This window comes from Camelus ferus, chromosome 5, assembly GCF_009834535.1.
Source record: "Camelus ferus isolate YT-003-E chromosome 5, BCGSAC_Cfer_1.0, whole genome shotgun sequence".
Taxonomy (NCBI): Eukaryota; Metazoa; Chordata; class Mammalia; order Artiodactyla; family Camelidae; genus Camelus; species Camelus ferus.
Genome location: NC_045700.1, coordinates 24,972,017 through 24,992,474, shown reverse-complemented (window position 1 = coordinate 24,992,474; position 20,458 = coordinate 24,972,017). Strand labels below are relative to the sequence as shown.

Below are 20,458 nucleotides of genomic sequence, written 5' to 3'. Positions count from 1 at the left end.
ATTATTGAGTGTCCTCAATAATTTCTTAGTGTAACAGGGTCATTGAGACCAAAGAGCTTGAGAACTGCTGACACAAACAGTGGAACTGTCATAAGAGGAGGCGTCTAGCCGTCACTGATACCACACTGAACACCACTGGAGCTGAAACAAGTTCAGGTGTGGGTGATGACCAGCCTTGCCATAGTGCCTCATCCTGCCCCCTGTCAGCCAGTCTTCCAGGACTGCAGTGCCAGGATCAAGAGAGACTCATAACCAGTACATCCATGTAAACGTCAGCTGTAGGCTTTCAGTAGGTGAGGACACTCTTTGCAGGACACTACATTGCCTCTTTTCTCAGATCATCGATTCAAAGAGCGTTGTTATTTGATTCTTATGGAAGTCCACTTTATTGCACATGCCTCTATAACACATTCAGTTTTGGTTAAAGTGTGTATAAATTCAGGGGAATCTTTTTGAGTGCTTATCTTTCTCCATTGTGTTTGTAGGTACACTGTTTCGGCTAACTCTCAGCACTTGTTTGGGCGTCACAGCAAGAAGGAATGCAATCAACATCTGTCAACTAATCAATCTGATCAATTGTTTGCCTGATTGATCAATTCTTGCCTAAAATCCAGCAGAAAGAATCACTTCATTCTTGGTGGACTAGTCTATCCACCATATAGCAAATTACTTCTATGAATAGAAGTATTCAACTATTCTCTTATTCAATGTAACTCTCTCATATTCTGAAAGAGTGAGTACAAGGTCAACACAAGTGTCCTCAGTGCCTCGGGAGAGGATTTTAGGGTTTCTCTTTTTAATAGACTTTTGCTAAGAGTAGCAAAGGCACCATAAAAAGAACAGTTAATGAAAATTGTTTTCTTCATCGCCAAACAATATAAATACTTCAACATGAATGTTCTTTTTTAATTTTTAAAAATTATTCATAAATTCTGTCTTTGCTGGAGTTGGGGGTGGGGATATACAAGAATAATCTTACAAATGATTGCAATAGGACACAATAATATAGTAATATTTTAACCTAACTAATACAGGGAACAATTCATAATCCAAAAAAATATGATAAAATTAAGAATGCAGGTTAATCCTTAACTTGACCTACATTAAATAATTATCATGTAGAGATAAAATCATAGATAATTTCAAGGTCTCCAGGAGACTTCAGCTTAAGTAAATGAGATCTTAGATTTTACACTCTGACATCACTTACTTTTATCTTTCCCTCGGGTACAAACTCACATCAGGATCCCTTTCCTGTGCAATTAGAAAGGTAACAGCCTTACCTAACTGGCATTGTCCCTTTTCATTTTGGGGTCTGCAAGCATTTGCCACTTACACTCAGATCATGTTTTTGTGAGAGGCCACAGAGCGACTTTCTTTAAAGCTATCAAAGCCTTCCTCATTATCCTTTATGGGCTGTGCAGAAAACATCTCAACTATTAGACATTTAACTGGAGTGCAGTAGAATGGGTTTGCTGGCCCCCTCCAGTTCCTTGGGTAAAAGCTCTGTTCATAATCAGTTTCTGGGTTTTTAAATGACCCTCAAGAGGTTCCTTCCGGTCCACTTCAGTTCTCTTTTTAGTGTCCCATTGATTTTCCAGACTTTAGGAATGTATCTTTAACCGCCTGCTTTTCCAATGGCTCTCTCCACTGAATGCTGAAGGAATACTTTGTTACTTCATACATAGGGAAGGGAATATCTTGAGAACTAACACACCATTTATAACAGTACAGTTTATAATAGCGTTTCCTGCAGAAAGAAGGTGCCTCTCTCTGAAGAGAAGGATGATCTCTGCACCCCATTTAGTTTCCAAACACCCTTGTTTCTTGTCAATAAAAAGGAAGATAGAGTAGACTAGCAGTCACAATACATAAATGATATTATTTGTCCCCAGAGTACATACCAAATAGTAACTCACTCAAAAAGCTTGCATGAATTATGAATGGTAGGAAGGCTCTGAGAGGGAACTTGGGACAGACCCACTCCACATGGCTGTTAACAAATGTTTTAAATGCAGGGAAGTGACATGAACTATGTAACGAGATTACAAAGGGATATAATTTACTTTGATTCCCCTCCTGCTCTAAATCTTGTTTTAAATAATATAGGAACAACCTAGAAGCTGTGAATCTGAAAATATAATATTAATTACATTTTTATATCAAATAAGTTAATCAATATAAGAACTGAAAAACCTCATGCGAATGGTAGGATTTTCAAAAAGATGTCCCCTTGCCCCGAAATAATAACAAAAACAAAAAAAAACCAGAAAGAACAACAGAAAACCTTAGGTCTTAAACTATATACACAGAAATGGAAGACAGAAAGATAAGAAAACTTGGGCATTTATGTAGCGTTTGGAAACGTAATGGTGAGCCCTAAAGGACTCTGCTTTGACCCGAAAGTCAGGGGCAAAGCCATTATTGTTTCTGTTGCTGAGAAAAAGGGTACTCATGTTGTAATGTAACATATCAATATATCATCCAGTTCTTTTTTAGACTCTGTAAAAAAAACTGTAGTTATTTTCCAAAGAAAAGTCATAGAATGATCAGATCACAAGCTCTATAAATAAAAATATACCAGAGACTTTCAGTCTTGTCTCAGAATACAGTATTCATGTGTCCTATTTTCTTATTTTTTTCCCTCTAGCATTTTCCTTGAGGTTCTTTTGAACTAAGTAATCAGGAGAAATTGGGAGGGGAAAGCGGGAAAGAACTATTTTCCTCTTGCAGGAAAAAAAAAATAGTTTATAGAAGAGTTTTTTACATGCTCACGCACACACACTCACATACCACACACCCCCAAAGGCAATAGTTGAGTTGAAACAGAATCATTATCAGGAAGTATGTACTAGGAAAAAGAGAAAAAAAATATAGAAGCAAGGACTCATCTGAATGATCCTAGTTAAGGGCCTTACCAAGGAAACAGCTTAAGTTATCTTTGAAAACTGGTGAGTCGCCCTGCTTGGCTGAGTATGAATTGAATGTTCCCAAGGTAACATCTCACAAATAGGGGTGCCCTTCCATTTCACACTGCTCTTTCTCAAAATAGCAACACCATTTAGCAATATTTCATATCAAGACAATTACACTGTAGAATTATTGTAGTCTTAGTGCTTCATTAAAATTAAAAAAAAGTTAAATCCCTGTTTTGTTGAACACAAGAAATGAATAGTAAATATTGATTTAGAATGAATGCAAACATTTCCCTAGGAGTGGATAATTACTGCCTTTCTATGCAAAACACTTATATTTGAAGAAGCACTTCACTTACTTTGCCATGCGGTATACATTCTTTAGTACATTTTAAATTATACGTTGTCCTGGACAGTGTCTGCTCTATAATTTCTCATGTCTCTACACCAGAGTCAGTATGTAATTTTAAACTACAAAGTTTCTGCCAACTAGGAGAATAGGCTTAACTCTTTCTCTTTGCTGGATTCACAAATTCTTACATGAAAAGATCTAGAAAGACACAGGACTGATGATCTCAGACCTGGAGCAGTTTGGTCTGTTTTTTTCAGGCTAACAGAAATGCCACTAGTAACTGGCCACAGATTTATAAAGCAGAGACTAAATGGAATAGAGAATTTATGTACCTAAGCTGGTTTACAGCCCATCTAAAAGACATGAATTAAATAACAATCAACATTAGAAATGTTCAATGACTCACTAGTGGTTTGCATACTTCTTATAAAAAGGTCTAATTAAATAAGGGACCATCATACTTCAGAATGTGTCTCTTGTCAAAACCTTAGGTTATCCTAGTCTTATCCGTCTGCCAAGATATTTGCAACATAGCACTATTTAAATTATGTAAAGGAATACATTTTAACCATTTCAATATCACCTATGTAGATGGCAATTTAATTTAGAAGTTGATACCAAGATACTTCTAATTGTACAGGATATACAAAGTTGATATACGTATAAAATACTAAATAGTACAAAGTTATAAAAGATGATGTATAGCATGGTATTCATCATTTTTACCTATAAATTTACAGTTCACTAAAGAAATAAAAATGCATGCGAGATCATCTCATATTAGAAAGACTAAAGTACCTACACCATTCTGTTTCTATGAAATTGGCTTCTTTTTATATTCCACACATAAGTGATAACATACAATATTTGTCTCTCTCTGTCTGGCTTATTTCATTTAGAATAATGCTCTCCGAATGGTGGTTGCCAGGGGCTGGGGTGGGGCAGGGAAAAGGGGGAGATGTAGGTCAAAGTGCACAACTTTCAGTTATAAGAAGAATAAGTTCTGAGAGTCTAATAAACAGTATGGTGGCTATAGTTAATAATATAGTATTGTATACGTAACAGTTGCCACGAGTAGATTTAAGCATTCTCATTATGTGCACACACAAAGAGTAACTGTGTGAGGGGACGGATGTGTTTGGATGGGTTAATTATCTCGATCTTGGTAATCATTCCACAGTGTGGACCAAATCATCACATCATACACTTAATATATATAGAATTGTATGTGCCAGTTAGTCCTCAATAAAGTTGGAGAAAATTACAAATAAATAAATAAATAAATATTTTTTAAAAGATTAAAGTATATGATATGAAGGAATGGAAGTGGAAAAAAAAGCTAAATTAGGAGTAAAAGTACTCAGTAGGAGATAAACGAGACTAGACCAAGGGATTGTGTATGGATGTGAAGCAGCAGTATGTCCCACTTCCACAGAGTCCTCACATTCATATCTCATGGGATTTAGTCTTATTTGCTCTCTCTGGTTTCCAAATGCATAAAACCTTCTACCTTTTAAATATATTAAAATTTGCAATATACGAAAAATGAATTCTAAGATGAACAAAAAAACTCAATGATTTTACCAACTATAAACATACTTGAAAAAGAATATGAAAGGGAGTGTGTATATATATGCGTAACTGAGTCACTATGCTGTACACCAGAAATTAACACAACATGGTAAATCCACTATACTTCAATTAAAACAAAACATGCTTGAAGAAGATTCATCAGTTTTAATCTTTTGCACGTCACGTAGTTTCTTGTGGCCTCCACTGTGCTCTCTTATGTTTATACCCTCTCCCATTATTGGCTTATTTTAGACCAACTTGTCTGGACACAAGAATTGCCTGGGGAGTTCATTAAAATGATTCTCAAGACCTTGTTCCAGAGAGTCTGACCCAATGAGTCTGGAACAAGGCCCAGGAAACTTTTTTTTTTTTTTTTTTTTAGTGCTCCAGATAATTTTATTAAGTTTGGCAAACTTGGTTCTAGACCTTGATCTAACCCATCCTCTCAACTCAGTTTTATTTCTAATCAGTGTGGGCAGTATTTTCACTAGCTGTATTTAAGGGAGAATGGGAGAAGTCCACTTTCCAGCCTGCTCAGTGAGATATACCCTCACTGTTTCAGTATAAAAGGAAAGCACAACTAGGACTGACTTGAAGTCAGACCAAAGGAAAACTAATTAATACCAGACCTGTTTCTTGATGGAGGTTTTGATAGAGGTGTGTTTTAAGGAACAGGAAGGTCTGAGTTACTCAAGTGCAGACTGAAAAGGAAGTGAGCACAATAAATGGACGCAGAGGGCTGAGAGGGCTGGACAGAGAGAAAACTGATAAATCACCTACGTCATAAACAAGGCTAAGCTCGGCTCCTTGGAAATGTACTAAACCCAATAGTTGTCTGACAATCGACTTAATCTGCAAAGGACCATGCAGATTGTGTTGATGTTAATTTTTTTTAAAAAATGCAAATGACAATACTTCAGCAGAACAAATTATGAATAGAGACAGCTCTGGTGAATTCACTAGCACATAGAAAAAAGTTTAAATGTCAGATTTGATCATAACCATGTGAGTCAAGTTTAACCTTGACTGTGTCTATACAAGTGGTATCAAGAGATGTTTTGGAGGAGAATGAAGTCAGTATCCCAGATGAGGCTGATACTAATGTAAATGGCATCACTGAACATCAGTAAATAGTCAAGTTTTAAAAATCATAAAGATAATAAATGGGTGTGTTAATATGTTTGACTTTGTCCTTTATGTCCCTCCTTATTCTACCACTCTAACCAGTGAATTTTGTCGAAATTTTTGCCTTCTTTAGTGTATCTGTTAGCAGTATAGTCAGCAGGGGAGGTGTGGGTAATGCATTAAGAATCTTACTGAAAGAAGAAACTCCCAGAACACAGTCTAGAATCCAGCCCTTGACTCCAGGCACTCACTGGTTTTAGGAACTCCCTTATTTTATCTAATCTCACCTACCACTGATTGCAACATACTTCCCAATTTCAGAAATATTAAAAAGTGAAAAAAATGTGTACCTTAGAATTGAAAATACATGAAACTCTTCAAAAACTAAAACACACAAACAAATTGCCTCCTGAGGTTTTAAAGGTGTTTATCAAAGAAACTCAAAGTCTGGCAAATAAAGGTCTGGGGGACCGGCCCATTCCCAAATTAGTCCCCAGGGCACTGATACCACGTGAGGATGCCATGAACTGCTAACACTTTGTCACAGCAGGAGAACCTTTGCTGTCTCGGGTGAGGCTACGGTAGACAATGGACAAGGGGCATCTCTCAGAGCAGATCTCAGAGCAGCCAGGCCGGGGACCATGGGATCCTCTCTACCAGCAGAAAGAAGAGATCCTGCTATTCTAGCCCAACAGAATATGGTAGATGCCAATGACTCTTGACCACTGGAAGTCGTTTCCCCTCCTCTTTTCTAAAGGTAGCCTTACTGAATTTATCCCCTTTATCCTCTTCCATTGTCCATGGAGGAAGTAATTGAAAATGCCATCCAGCATTCAGTGAGTGAACCATGAAATGTATCTTTATCAGACTCAAAGCCAATACACATCCTTCAAGGATTCTGAACTTGGACCTGGGATGCAGTAAAAGAATGAGATTTGAGTTTGTATCTCTTTTGGAAGGGGTAAACATGTTTGTAGTATACAGGAGGGTTGCAGTATTTTAGGCAAGGACGTTACAAAATTGTCCATATATAAAGAGCATATGGAGAGGAAAAAAAGGCCACAGTAGTAATTTATGAATATACACCTATTATTGCTATTTGGGGAAAAATCCAGCCTTCACTATGGGAAGTATCTCTGTGCCATTTCATTTTGATATATATCTTCTAGGATTGCTAGCTGTAAGATCTCCAGTGCTGGAGGGCATTTGCCATCATGTGGAAAGCGCTTGCCTAAAATGAATCCACCACAGAAGAGAGTAAATCCTGGAGAGGGGTGGGAGAGAGTAAAACGTGTGTGGGGGGACGGGGAAAGGGCAGAAAGAGGAGAGAAGAGGGAAAAAGAAGGTCAGAATTCCTAGAAACATTAGAAATTACAGAATAAAGTTCTTTTCTTACTGAAGCATAGTCAGTTTACAATGTTGTGTCAATTTCTGGTGTACAGCACAATGTTTCAGTCATATATATACATACATATATTACTTTTCATATTCTTTTTCATTATAGGTTACTACAAGATATTGAATATAGTTCCCTGTGTTATGCAGTATAAACTTCTTTATCTATTTTATATACAGTAGTTAGTATTAGCTTGAGATTTGCAGAAGAAAGTTCAGAGTCAGTTTTCTGTCACTTTCCATTGAAAGATGCCTCATTGATATAGAATGAATTGTCTTGATTCAAATGCCACAATAGTTTTGCAAAGATGGGGGTCAAATAAAAAAAAAACTGTTATGGACTCACTGTCATTAGATCAGTGAGTGTGGAAAGAGAAAGCAGATCTTGTATCTTACTTTTATAGAAAAGTTGAATCCGAACGTAACACAGTACACAACTGGGAAACAGCCTCCTCGTGAGGTCATATCAAATAGTCATAATAGCGAACACTTGTTGAATTCTTACGATGTGCCATTTTACATCATTAATGGCATCAATTATACACCATTAATGATATATTTATACTACATCCTTCCATCCTATCAACAACCAAACTAAGTAGTTTCACTGACTCCATTGTACAGACAAAAAACCTGAGGCTTAGAGAAGAGAAACTGTGCCCCAGGGCACACAGCCAGCTGGGGACAGAAGCCAGGCTCTTTGTCCTTACTCATCCATTCCCTTAACCGCCATACTCAGTCTGGGACAAGTGTAGCACTTCCCAAATGCCAATGGGATTCCTGTATTTATCTTCATCTCCTGTCCAAGTCCAGAATGAGAGAAATAGCTTTCCCTCTGCCAACAATACCACTAACATCATTACATTGGCATTATTCAGCAAATTGCTCTGACTTAGTAAGCATGGGGAAAACTCCCTGCCTAATAAACCTTAGGGACGGTTTTCCAACAAGCACAAATTCAACCAGAAATAGACCCCAAAATTCAAAAGTAGTACAAGAGGTGAAATTTATTATTATGAATTCTACTTCAAGATTTATTTCAAGACCCGACCAGCTGTATTTCAGCGTTGGACAACAGAGCAGAAGCTAATTAGCCTGGCTGTTACTCAGCATTGATGCTCAGACTTACCCTACTTGAGTCCTTGCGGCGGGACACCATTTCAGAAAGCTGCGTGTTCAAAGGAATGTTGCTTCTGCAAACAGCATTCTTAATGTCAAAGGATAAAGCATCACGGTTGTGGGGAAAGTTGTTGTACATCTACCAGGAAAATATTCATCAGCTACACAGTTGGTCATTCCCTTTGCCTTGGGCTATTTGGACATATTTTAGTACGTATTAAAATACCCACAAGATCTCCAATCTTAATTACAAAGCTTGAGAAAAAAATGTCCAGTGAAAGTTCATTTCAGGTATAAAATAAGAACCTCTTTTTAACTCCTTTGCCTCAAGATTTACATAAACGTGAGGGCAAAGAAATCAAATGATAAAAACAAAAAAAAACCAACAAAAAAAACCAAACAGACACTAGAGATTAGAAATGAAAAGTAAACCAGCCGCGTGCTAGTTTCTTGCTGCAAGTTCCAGCGGATACCAAAATCAATGTGACTGAGAGAAGATGTAGTGTGGAGAGAAAATCTCCCAGGATAATCAAGGGATATATTTCCAAGTCTATTTTCCCCCACAGAACTGTTTTGTTTTCTCACATCAATGAGCTAGAATAAAATGTGGATCCCATGATCAAGCTGGCAGAAGTCATGCTCCCTACCTGGATGCTCGAAAATTGTAAATCACAACTTTACAAGGATTTAACTTTTCCCTTTCCAAAATAATCAAATGTTGTGGTGAGGGGGGCCACTAATCATGACAAAAAATATACTGCAAATTCTTTCTTTTGGTGCCAAGTCCAATAAGTTCCCTGAGTGAAATTAAATGCACGATCTTATTCCAAACCACAGCTTCCCTTGGGGATGTGCAAATCTCAAGTGGGGGCTGAAAGGCCAGTTGTATCAAAGCCCAGGGTTACACCCATTTTTTCAAGTTTTTTTTTTTTTTTTTTCCTTTTTAAACTACTGCGTGTAGTATAAACGGCTCAGGCCCTCTGCCTTCCAGCCTTCAGAGTCAAATCAGCGTTTCATACTTTCCACATTCTGCCTCTGAAAAGTGGGCCAGTCCCTGACTTCTCTTAGTTTCTCACAGTTTTTGTTTATTTTAAGAGATTCTCTGCTGAACTCTAGGGAAGGGAGGGAAAAAAAAAAGGAGAGAGAGTGAGGAATCTGTTATGTTGTAAGCAATTACTGGCTCCATCTCTTAGATCTGCAGTATCACAGGAATTAGAGATGGAAAAGACCCATTAGGTCATCCTGTATGCCCTGTGCCAGCACAGCGCTGTTCCCTACTGTAGATTATCTCTTCAGAGAGTTTTTCGTATGTTTAAAGGGTAGCCAATGATAACATGGTTTCATTTTATTTCTTTTGCTGCTTTGTTCCGTCCAGTCTTCAACATGCCATTTCTACGGATGGGTCTAGGGTGACTTCTCAAAGGACATTTGACTGCCCACGAAGAATTAAAACAACATTTGTGCTCGCCAACAACTGTGTTCCATACGTTCAGCACAGAAGCATCCATAAAAACAGGTTCTAAAGAGCCAATAGTTAGTCCCAGGGATGGAAATGTTACATATAAAACAATTTTACATAGACATATTCTATATATCCATTCTATATATCCATACATTATTCCACAAATATAACTGTGTGAGTGTACATATATGTTCACAGAGAGTGTGTACAAATACTCATCATTACCGCAGAGTGTTTCTGTTTCCTAAAAGTTGTGCCAAATGCTACATAATTCACGAAAATGTGATCCAAAATATTTAAGGTTATGTTTCTCACAATTTTCTTCTTATCTCTCTTAAGTCACACATTTTAAATGTCAACTCACAGAGAGAAATATTTAATCTCAAAAATACTCCTCCACTGGGAAACTCTTTTAACTCTTCCTTAAGTAGTTTTGGTTTTTTCTTCTTTGTTCTTCTCCTAAGATAATCGAGTGTCTTGCTTTCCCTTTTACCTGCCAGCCTAGGTATCCCTACCTAATAGCCGACCAGTCTCACCCCTCAGGAGAAGAAATACAATGTGAGGGAAACCGAGCAGGAAGGATGAACACCCTGTGTGTTCTTAAACGGCTACCATCTCACCTACTGCTCTTGGAGGCTAATTGCAGGCAATCAAATTAGCATTACTATTTGAAAGCACATCATTTTGTGCTGGGATCAGAATCAACACTGATAGTATATGATCTAAGAAAAAAATACATATCCTCAGTTATATAGTATTTTCTAGGTGTAATGCAGGCTATATATTCATTTTTAATATGTTCTATCTCTTGGCCCATCTGTGATTTGTGTGGTAGAGAAAAATGACTTCTCACTGCTCTGCTAGGAGGCAGGATACTTGAGTAATCAAGAGTCTGGAGTATGTTAGCTATCTTGATTGTGGTGGTGGCTTCAATGGTGTATACAGCTATCAAAATTCATCAAAGTGTGCATCTGAAATACGTGTAAAGGTTAAAAAAATCCAAAAAAAAAAATCCAGAAAAAAAAGTGCCTGGAGTATGGACCCTTTACAATTTTTTTGTGATTGTGGGCACTACCAGTTACTCCTATGTGACTGGTGGCTTATATAATACTCTTCAAGAAAAAGAGTCCTATTTACCCTCAATACAAATGTATGTCATAGAGCGGTTCAATTTACTGTGTCGCTTAAAGAGTACAACAGAATTAGAGAACTTTAGAGGAAGAAAGTTTGGGCTCCAAAACCCATGGGGTTCTCCCCCACTCCTGCTGGGGAAGCCTCTGAGCTTATTCCTCCCTTGACAAGGGCCCTTCTCATGACTGGCTCCTAGGAATACTCCCTCCCTTCAAAGGTGTCCTCTCTGACCACTCTGGCTAATGGGGACCCCCCACTAAGCCTCTTACAGAACCCTGCTTGTTTAGCTCTAATCAGAATCAATTATTGCATTGTTCATTTACGGTTTAGCCCGCTCCGTAAAGAGCGGGTGTTAGGGTTAAGGGCATGGGCTCGAAAATCATCACCCCTGGCTTAAATTCCTGCTCTGCCACTTATCAGCTCCTTCTCTTTGGCAAGTTACTTGTACTCTCTCTCTTAGCTGTAAATGGTTGGAAAACAGCAGTTTCCACTCACGGGCTTGTTGTGAGGAGTGAGTGAGTAAAACCATGTAAAGCCCTTGGTAACTAACATGTGTGCTCCCCATAAACACTAGGTGCTAGTGTTTTAGCATCATCTCCCTTTGTGTTTCAAAGCCTAGCCTAATGCTGGGACATGATTGGCACTCAATAAATGTGTACTAAAGAAATGAAAGAATGGATGTTCATGGAAACTTCCAACAATGGGAGATATTGTGCTTTGAGGTCATATATATGACTGTCAGTCAACTGAATTGCTGAAAGAAATTTTAGGAAGATTTCAGAAGTCATTTTATAATTGTGTGGGGGAGGCAGCTAGCTAATCACTAAGATTTCTTCCAACTGGAAGATCCTAACACTGATCTGAGGTCGTGCTCTTATCTCCTCCCCTCTTTGGGCCCTGCTTTTCTCAAAGGTAAAGTAAAGGTTTCTGACTAGATAATCTCCAGGGTCCACCCTATTCTGACATGCTACAATTCTACATTTAAGCCAGCTAAATCTGTTACCCTTCTATTTTCCCTGCAGAAATTCCCATCAAAGAGTTTTCCATCTGACAACTGAAGTCACTTGGTTCAAATGGCACCTAGGACAGAGTTATTCTACCCCAGGGTCAGGGAGCCCTAACAACTGGTGACTGTGCTGCAGTCACCGCCACTTGGTGACAGGAACATAAACAGTCCATTTCCCATGCCTCCTCTTTCCACTACTACATTCTCTTTCACTTCCCACCTTCCACAGCAATACAGCCTCGCCTTATGCATCTCCGAAGCAGAGGAATTCCACCCACGCAGCACTGCAGAAGTTAGAGCCAGAAAACCCCTATTAGGTCATGCAAGCCACACCCCTTCCAGAGCAGGAACATCCTCTCCAGCTGACATTTCAGCTCTCCTTCTGGCTCCAAAATGTGGCCGTGCTTTAGTGATTCCTAGATATGGTTTGAATAACAGTTTATAAGCATTCTGGGATCCTTTGAAAATAAAGTCTCCGTATAAAGTTATATTGCTGTTTTGTTTATTATAAAGTGGTTTTGTTGTTGTCGTTTCTGTTAATCTTCCTGGGAATAGTCACAGGAAGATTTCTCAAAGAATAAATTGTACCAGCAAGTCTTTAACCTGATTTTGATCAAATCTGATAGTCAGCCATTAAGAACCTAGCTGAGTAAAGCCTTGACTGCCCTGCTGTAAATGTACAATTAAAAAAAAAAAGTTTTGAAAACAACTAAAATATTATTTAAAGTATTATGTGTTAATTACTGCTAATATATTTGCTCACGTTTTCCTAAGTTAAAGTATATATTTATTTATTGCCAATATAAATTCTGCTTATTTTTAAATCATTTAACAATGCTTTATTGCCTTTGGGTATGAAGTCTTATTACTGTTAATTTGTTAAATGTTCAACATTTTAAAAAATCTGTTTGCTTATTTCATTGCTGAACATACAAATCCAACTTAACATTATTCCAGGTGACAAGAAAGCCAACTGATTAGCACAAATATCAAATACCACGGGGGACTCAAACCAAATCCTTGGCTACCATCCAGCCACTCCTCTGGCTCAAAGACAATTTCATTATTTCTCTGTTAGGATCAGAACGTAAGAGTGGGGAACAAAGTCCTAGACGACACAGTAAGTAGCACTTTGCATACTACTTAAGGCTTTCATCTGTTATAGAACTTAAGGCAAATAACCTAGGATAATATTTCTTTTTACCATACACACAAACAAATCCAGCATCATTGCACCCATTTTACAAAGGTGAAAGCTTGATTGTAGAGAAACAGCACCACTGGTCATTGTTACCCAATGTGATAGCCAGAGAAGAGCCAAAATCTGTCTCTTACGTGCTAACACATCTTCATATCCAAAAGACCACATTTTCTTAATGAATCACCAGTAATAGGAGCTAGAAAGCACTCCACAAAATGCAAAATCCTATTGAAATGTATGGTAGGCATAACGTTCTGAACTTGGATAATTTGTCTTTTCCATCTAAAACTATATTAAACAGAATTATTATTACAAGGAGAAGTACTAGACTCAATAGATTATTAAGGAATTGCTGTTATTTAAGATAATACAATAGGTGTCATATTTATCAATGTTTCCTAAACTAAGGATAATTTCCTGATTTTACAAAGGCTACTATTCAGGTTGGAAAGCTCTGGGTAACTGCTGTTCATTCTAACACACAAATAGTAATACAAAGGGACCCAATTCTGGGCCAGAGTTGAGAATAAGCCTCAACTTTCAAAACCTTTCAGTGAAACAAAGCCCAGAGAGGGGTAGAGACAGATCTACACCACTGAGAGATTTCAAATTTCAAGTTTTCAGCAAAACTAGAACAAGTTTTCCAAATATCAAACCAAAAGAAGGGAATAAGGAGTAAATAGCTATTGAGGAGATCACTGGGAACACAATTTTTGGATCAGGTTAGGAGAACATAGGCTGGGTATAAACTAGCAGAAATTAGTTTAAGGTTATATTGAACACGGGGCTAAGTGAACAAAAGGAATACAATAGTTCAGTAGTTTTACAACCTAAAAGGTAAGTAAATGAATCAGTGTGGAAGGGCGTCAAAATTTCCCTAAAAGAAAGCTTTCTACATAGAAATGCAGTAATTGAAGGCAATATAAAAACACCAGCATTTATGCCATATTCACCAAGATATCTATTTGTCTATTTAACACATCTACCCATTTAAACATAGACACCACCTCATGGTGGAAAACACCCTGAATCTAGAATTTTTGCACTTTAGGGACTAATAGGAACAGCCAACAAGTCTCACTTCAAGTTCATCTGGAGTGATGATGACCATAGGAAGGCGGCTCAGATCAATGCGCTGAGAATTAATTTCGGAGGCCTCACACTAGCTCAGCAGGAAGAGTCTGTATTCAATTATTGCTGCCTGTCATGGCCGTGTGAGGGCAAAATCCAAGCCCACCTGCCACTTGCTTTTCTGATCCAGTCCAACTCTCTTCACTTACAGTTGAGGAATCTGAGGCATAAGGGCTTTACATTTATGAATAAAGAGCTGGAGTGATTGGCCTAAGGGTAGACTGATATTAGGTTGTTGCTCTTTGTAGAATGCAAGTATCCTGCTGTCAAGTTCCCTGCCCTTTCTTTGTGCCATTTCATTCCAAATACTGGTTGTTTGGAAATCAACAAGATATAACTAATACACAGTTATACTTCTATATTAATATAGTCTTAATGGATTCTACAAAAAAAACCCCATAATGCTTAAATGTCTTCTTAAATCTTTTCAAGCTCCTAATTTCTATCTTTCTGGAAAAAAAAAAGTTCTTACTAAAACTTAATTTCTCTAAGACATTTAATCCAATAAGTGTACTGTTTTTCCTAGGCTTCATACTTTAGCCTTCTTTCTCTCTGTATAGAGAAGTTATAAATCTAATTGACTTAATCCCATTCAGTGTGATGCTAAAACTAGTAATGAAGTGTAGAGGAACCATTAATATACCAACTTCCTCTAAAACGCACCCCAAGGTGCCCTTGAGTAATCTCAAATTACTAGCCATATTCCCTCAAAGCTTACAGCAAGCAACACGGAATATCCATTGGCCCAGCATTTACCTTCTATAACCACTACCAATATAGAATTACCTTTTAGAAATCCAAATGAAATGTTCCACATAAGCATTTAGTTCTTGCAATTGTAATAACTGAATATCTAATATCCCTACTAACATAAAATAATCCAACACTAACAGGTGGTGTTCTTCACTTCCATTTCCCCACATCACTTAGGTTTTTCTTCACCTTGTGCTGGGATATATTTAAAACCTATTTGAGAGTACTGGCAAAGACCAGAAAGCCGAAGTCTCTACGAGAGGCTCCTGGTGAGGACACAGGAAGCAGCCATGGAGACAGGTTGTCACGTGTGCCTCATGCACACTTGGAGTCTTCCACCATATTTCTCAGTGCTCTCTGTATTACGTGTGCCCTGGAAAACCAGTGGCAAGTCTCTATTATGTGAACCTTCCTCTGAAAATCCTTTGCTGCAGACAACCCTTTTTAAAAAAAAATAGCAAGGGATAGGGTAGTCACAGGGCATATTTTATGACTTTTACTGCTTCGCATCTCCAGCTGCCCATTGAAGAGAGATTTTGGCTCAGGTTTACCTATCATGGCAGCATGGGCCCATGGGGACCCATGGAAGGTAATGAGGGGCTCCATTAACCAGTTTCATTATTTCAGAAGGCCTAAGGGAATAACACACTCACCAATAATAAGGCTGCTAGAGCTAGAGTGTCAAATTACTTTGCTTTGGGGCAAAATCTTATCAATTTCATATGAAAACACTTATTACCTCATGCTGATCAGAGTCTCTGATTGGCAAATATGTATGTGTTTGATTAATAAAGTGTGAAATAAAAACAAATGAATTGTTTTGTTTGGACATTAAAATTTTTTCAAACACACAGTCCCAGATGTAGAAGATAATCGGAGAAGACTAATTTATCTTAAGGGCTTAGCGTCAATCTAATAACTTTAGTAATGGTGGTGATGACAATGCAATAGCTAAAACTTACGCGGCTTTTTACTAAGTGCCGGGCGCGGTTCTAAGCATTCTACGTACATTCATTTATTCAGTCATCCCAACAACCATATGAGGTGGATACAATTATTGGCCCAAAGCAGGGTTATAAAATAAGATGTGAGAAAAGGGAGACAGAGGGCCATCAAGTGACATGCCCTCAGTCATACAGATAGTAAGAGCTGAAGCAAGAATTTGAACCCAGGCAGTGTGGCCTTAGAACCCAGGCTCTCAATTCCTCCTTTCAGGAAATAACTTGTGCTAAGGTCTCATTTTTAATTGTAACAAAGACAATATAGCAGACTGGCTTTGTTAGCTGTAAAAATAGGGGTAGTGATAGCAGTTTTCTCAAGAGTTGTTGACAAGATTTAAGAAGTTCATTTTTGGAAGATTCGAGACCAATACTCAGCCAGAGATAAGTGCTGTTAGGTGTTTGCCAGTGTTAATGACAAGATTATTTAAACTACAAAGCTTTTTTTTTTTCTCCTCCTGAGCACTAATCAATATCCTGAGGCCAGCCTTCTTACCGGTGTTCAACATGGGTAACTTTAAAAATGACTTTGCTTTTTGTCTAACTACCAACATGCAAGGACATCCAAATGGCTGCCTAAAAACAAACCATTAACTCATATACTGGTGAAAGCTCAGCCCAACACTTCCTCTGCAATGGGAGGGGGAGGGGAGGGGGATGGGGCACTTCGTGCTTGAGTAGAGGTGCCTGTGACGGGGGACCTGAGCGCTGCCGCCAGGGACTTTGACGAGGTCTTCATTCTTTTCTACCTCTTCCCAAACACTCTGGTGAGGCTGGTAATTTACCACTGAATCTGTGTGCCTAGGAACAAACTTCTAAACTCTAACATTCACCACATGATACGTACGTTCCTTGGACTAGCGTATCGTCGCATACTACTGCTCAGTTTTAATAAAACTATCCTTTGAAGCTCTGTTGTGGAGGAGAGCAATTCCACAGCAGCTTTGAAGTCTCCTCCCTTAAATAAAGGAAGGGGAGAAAGCCATTGTTTATTTCACCACTATTTAAGAGTTAATGAGAGATTTGCACCTGTACAGCTGTTATGGACTGAAACTAGCTCACGGAGTGAATGTGTTTTCTGCTTGAGACAGTTGTAAATGCCTTGAGTAAAAACACTGAGGACTGCTAATGGATAGGTTTATTTTAAAGCATGCCATCTGCTATCAATCATAGAGAAGTATAGGAAGCAAGTTTGGCTGGGCTCCCTCCTTGTGAGACTGATAAAGACAGGGTTCCAGGACTCGGGAACATTGAGTCCTCAAGAGAATAAAACATCAAACCTACTCAGCAGCTCCACTAACAATAATAAAAATGCCTCTGCCTAAAGGTGACATTCTGAATTTACGATTATTTGTGTCTATAAAGTGTATTCTTTGGCTCCTGACTCATTCTGACTGTCTCACTCCGAGAACAATACATTAAGCCTGCCTGGAGTAAATGGAAATCCTATCCTTTTATTAAACCAGCAGCCAGCATACCTGAGTCCATCTAATGCCCTGTAGGATCGCAGGAAGATTTTCGGCTCTGTTCTGCTCCATTTTTAAGATTTTTCACAAGAAAATTACAAATGAAGGCTACGTTAATACACTAAAATACATAAATAATGTAGGCAAGTTTATCTTCCCTAGAAGACAAACTAAAATGAAAGTAAAAGACTGAATTGGAACTAATCCTACTATTCTTCTATCGTGTGCCCATGACAATGCTGTTGGAAAATTACATATTAGAAATATGTTCTGGTAAAATTTAGAATCGTTTGCTCAGAATTGTTACGTACTTTATGCCGTATGGACCAAGCATGTTTTCAAGAGGACAAACATTATTTCCTCGGAAATCTTCCAGCTGTGGAATCATAACCAATATTGCTTTCAAAAATGGATCCCAAAGTATTCCTTGAAAAATGTCGAGCCTGGCTTATTAAAAGTGCTGCCTGCTGAAATCCTCAGTGGATGAAATGAGTTGTGGCACTGGAAACTTCCGCAGCTTATAATGTTAGAATCTGCCTCAAATCTGCAGCTTAACTTAATTCTACTGCTAGCCTGGAAAACAGAGTTGTGAGTGTTTAGGGAAAACCCACCTGGCCAGCAAACTCATGAGCCTAATTAAAGTTAATAGAGAAATTAAAAGAGGAAAACATTGGCTCAGTAGTGGTAAGAAGAAATGTATAATGTAATAGAAAATCAGGGCAGGAACTTATATTTTTGTGTTAGGCATTTGTTAGAAATACTTCTTCCTGAGGACATGAAAGAGGAATTGCTATTATTTGACTTGCTATGTATTATGGGGGATGTGTTACAGTTCAATATATTATTTTCATGCTGACGAAAATTAACGTTTTAGGCTAAATAGTAACCAAGTGGAAATACTGTTTCAGTCAATGAATACACTTGCAAATCTGCAGACACAGTAAGTTCTGTAATATTAAGAATATTAGTAAATTAATATTAGCAGATATACCAGTAATAATATTAGTAAAGATAATAGTAATATATGTAATGTTAGTAAAAGGCATTATCCTTGCCTTTCATAGGAAAAATGTCTAACATTGAATTGAACTGAATTCTAGAGAAATGTAATAGTGCCAACCTTAAGTGCTAAATTCTTAGAGATAAAAAAATGCACGAGTTCAGAAAAGAGGGAGAAAAGCAAAGACTGTGGTAGCCAGGAAAAACTTGTTAGGAAGACTTGAATCATTTCCTTAAAAACGGAAAGAAATAAAATGAATAGGGCCTATATTCACATTTTAAAAGACATAAAAGATATTTACCTATTCAAATTTCAGAGTCCTTTCCAATATAATATGTGATTCAATGTTGAGTCAAGTTACAAAACATACCTGGGGCAGAAGGAAGAGCCAGCAAAGCTTTAGTGCTTTGACAGCGATCAAAAAATCAGATCTCCATCCTGATCAGGCAGGAAATCTATTATTAGATGCGTGAAGCAGACTAGGTCAGCAGTGGAGGGCAGCCAGTGCAGGACACCTGCCTCACAGAAGCAGGCAGCTTCTACCTAGTACAAGCTGACTACTGCCTCGAGAGGAGGACAAGGCCACCTCACCAGGTCGTTTGGTTTATCAAAGGAAGCTGACTTAGCTTTTAAGTAATCTCTCTCCAAATGCTAAAGAGATCTTATGGTCAAACTAAATACCTTTTGCCACTCGGGACAGGTCTGCCAGTCCTGCTGTGGGTTTTTCTGTAGGTAGTCCACGTCAGAGAGAAGCCTGGGTCTTCAATTCTAGGAATCCTGAGAATAAGGCTCTACCTGGCTTCCAAAGCTCCTGTATTATATTTGAATCCCTTCTACGTGATCACATCCCCTAGCTTTTCATGAAGCTAATTCTGTGAACTATTTTAGAAGGGCCCATCTGTTCCTGAAAGTGCTGAAGGTCGGTGTGTTTCTTACACCAGATTTCCAGCCCCTGACAGACAATTCAGCAGAGCACTCACAAAAATAGTGCTGTGATGGGGCCTGTGCTTCTACAATTGGACATTAGTGGCCGTATCAAGAAGAGAAATACCTGAAGATTAGTGCACTCATCTGTTCCCCCAAACCTGAACCGCTTAATCTTCTTTCTTAAGAAAGCAGTGGTCCATGAATGTGGTGAAAGAATTAAAATTCCACTTATAAAGTCATTTCTAAAAGATTTTAATGTTTTCAATATAAAGGATGGGTCATTAAAATATAGCTAATAAATATTACTCAGAATTCATTACTTTAGATATTCCCTCCTTAGAAACTGTGAATACTCGCTGACTGAATTATTAGAAGGTTATAATACCAGGTAGGTATTACGTGGTATTTTCCCAGTTAATTTCTGCAACATAAAAGCAACACTTGGGAAAGGGGAAAGTTTAAACCAAAATAAATCTGTTCTTTTGCTTCAGGAAATATTATTCTATCATACCACGTAAGTTAGGACCTGTGTGAACTGTTTAAATATTACTGCCAATTCTAACTGTATGTAATTCTATACCATCAGGTAAATGTTGCTGAAAACATCATGCATTTACTAATTCCATCAATGAGGATTTACTGAATTCTTACAAGGTTCTATATCTGATGCAGAAAAAAAAAAAATCTTACTAAAGTTACTTGGTTGGAAATCATTCATTTTCCTTGCATTTTTCAACTGACAGCCTCTACTTCAAAATCATCCAGGCTAAAGGCCAGAAGCACCAATAGCAACAGGTTCTAAGGCAGAAGGTCTTGCTGCACACCACCTACCAGACATTATCTACACAACGTGTAAGGTTGCTGTTACTACTGTGACAACCTTTTTGAATGTGAAATGTCAGATA

At 38.0% G+C, this 20,458-nt stretch overlaps 1 long non-coding RNA gene across 1 annotated transcript in view; it reads right to left on the bottom strand.

The window, feature by feature from the left end:
• LOC106730492 overlaps window positions 1-20,458 on the bottom strand; it is a 654,858-nt gene that overhangs the window by 212,618 nt on the left and 421,782 nt on the right. The window lies entirely within an intron of this gene.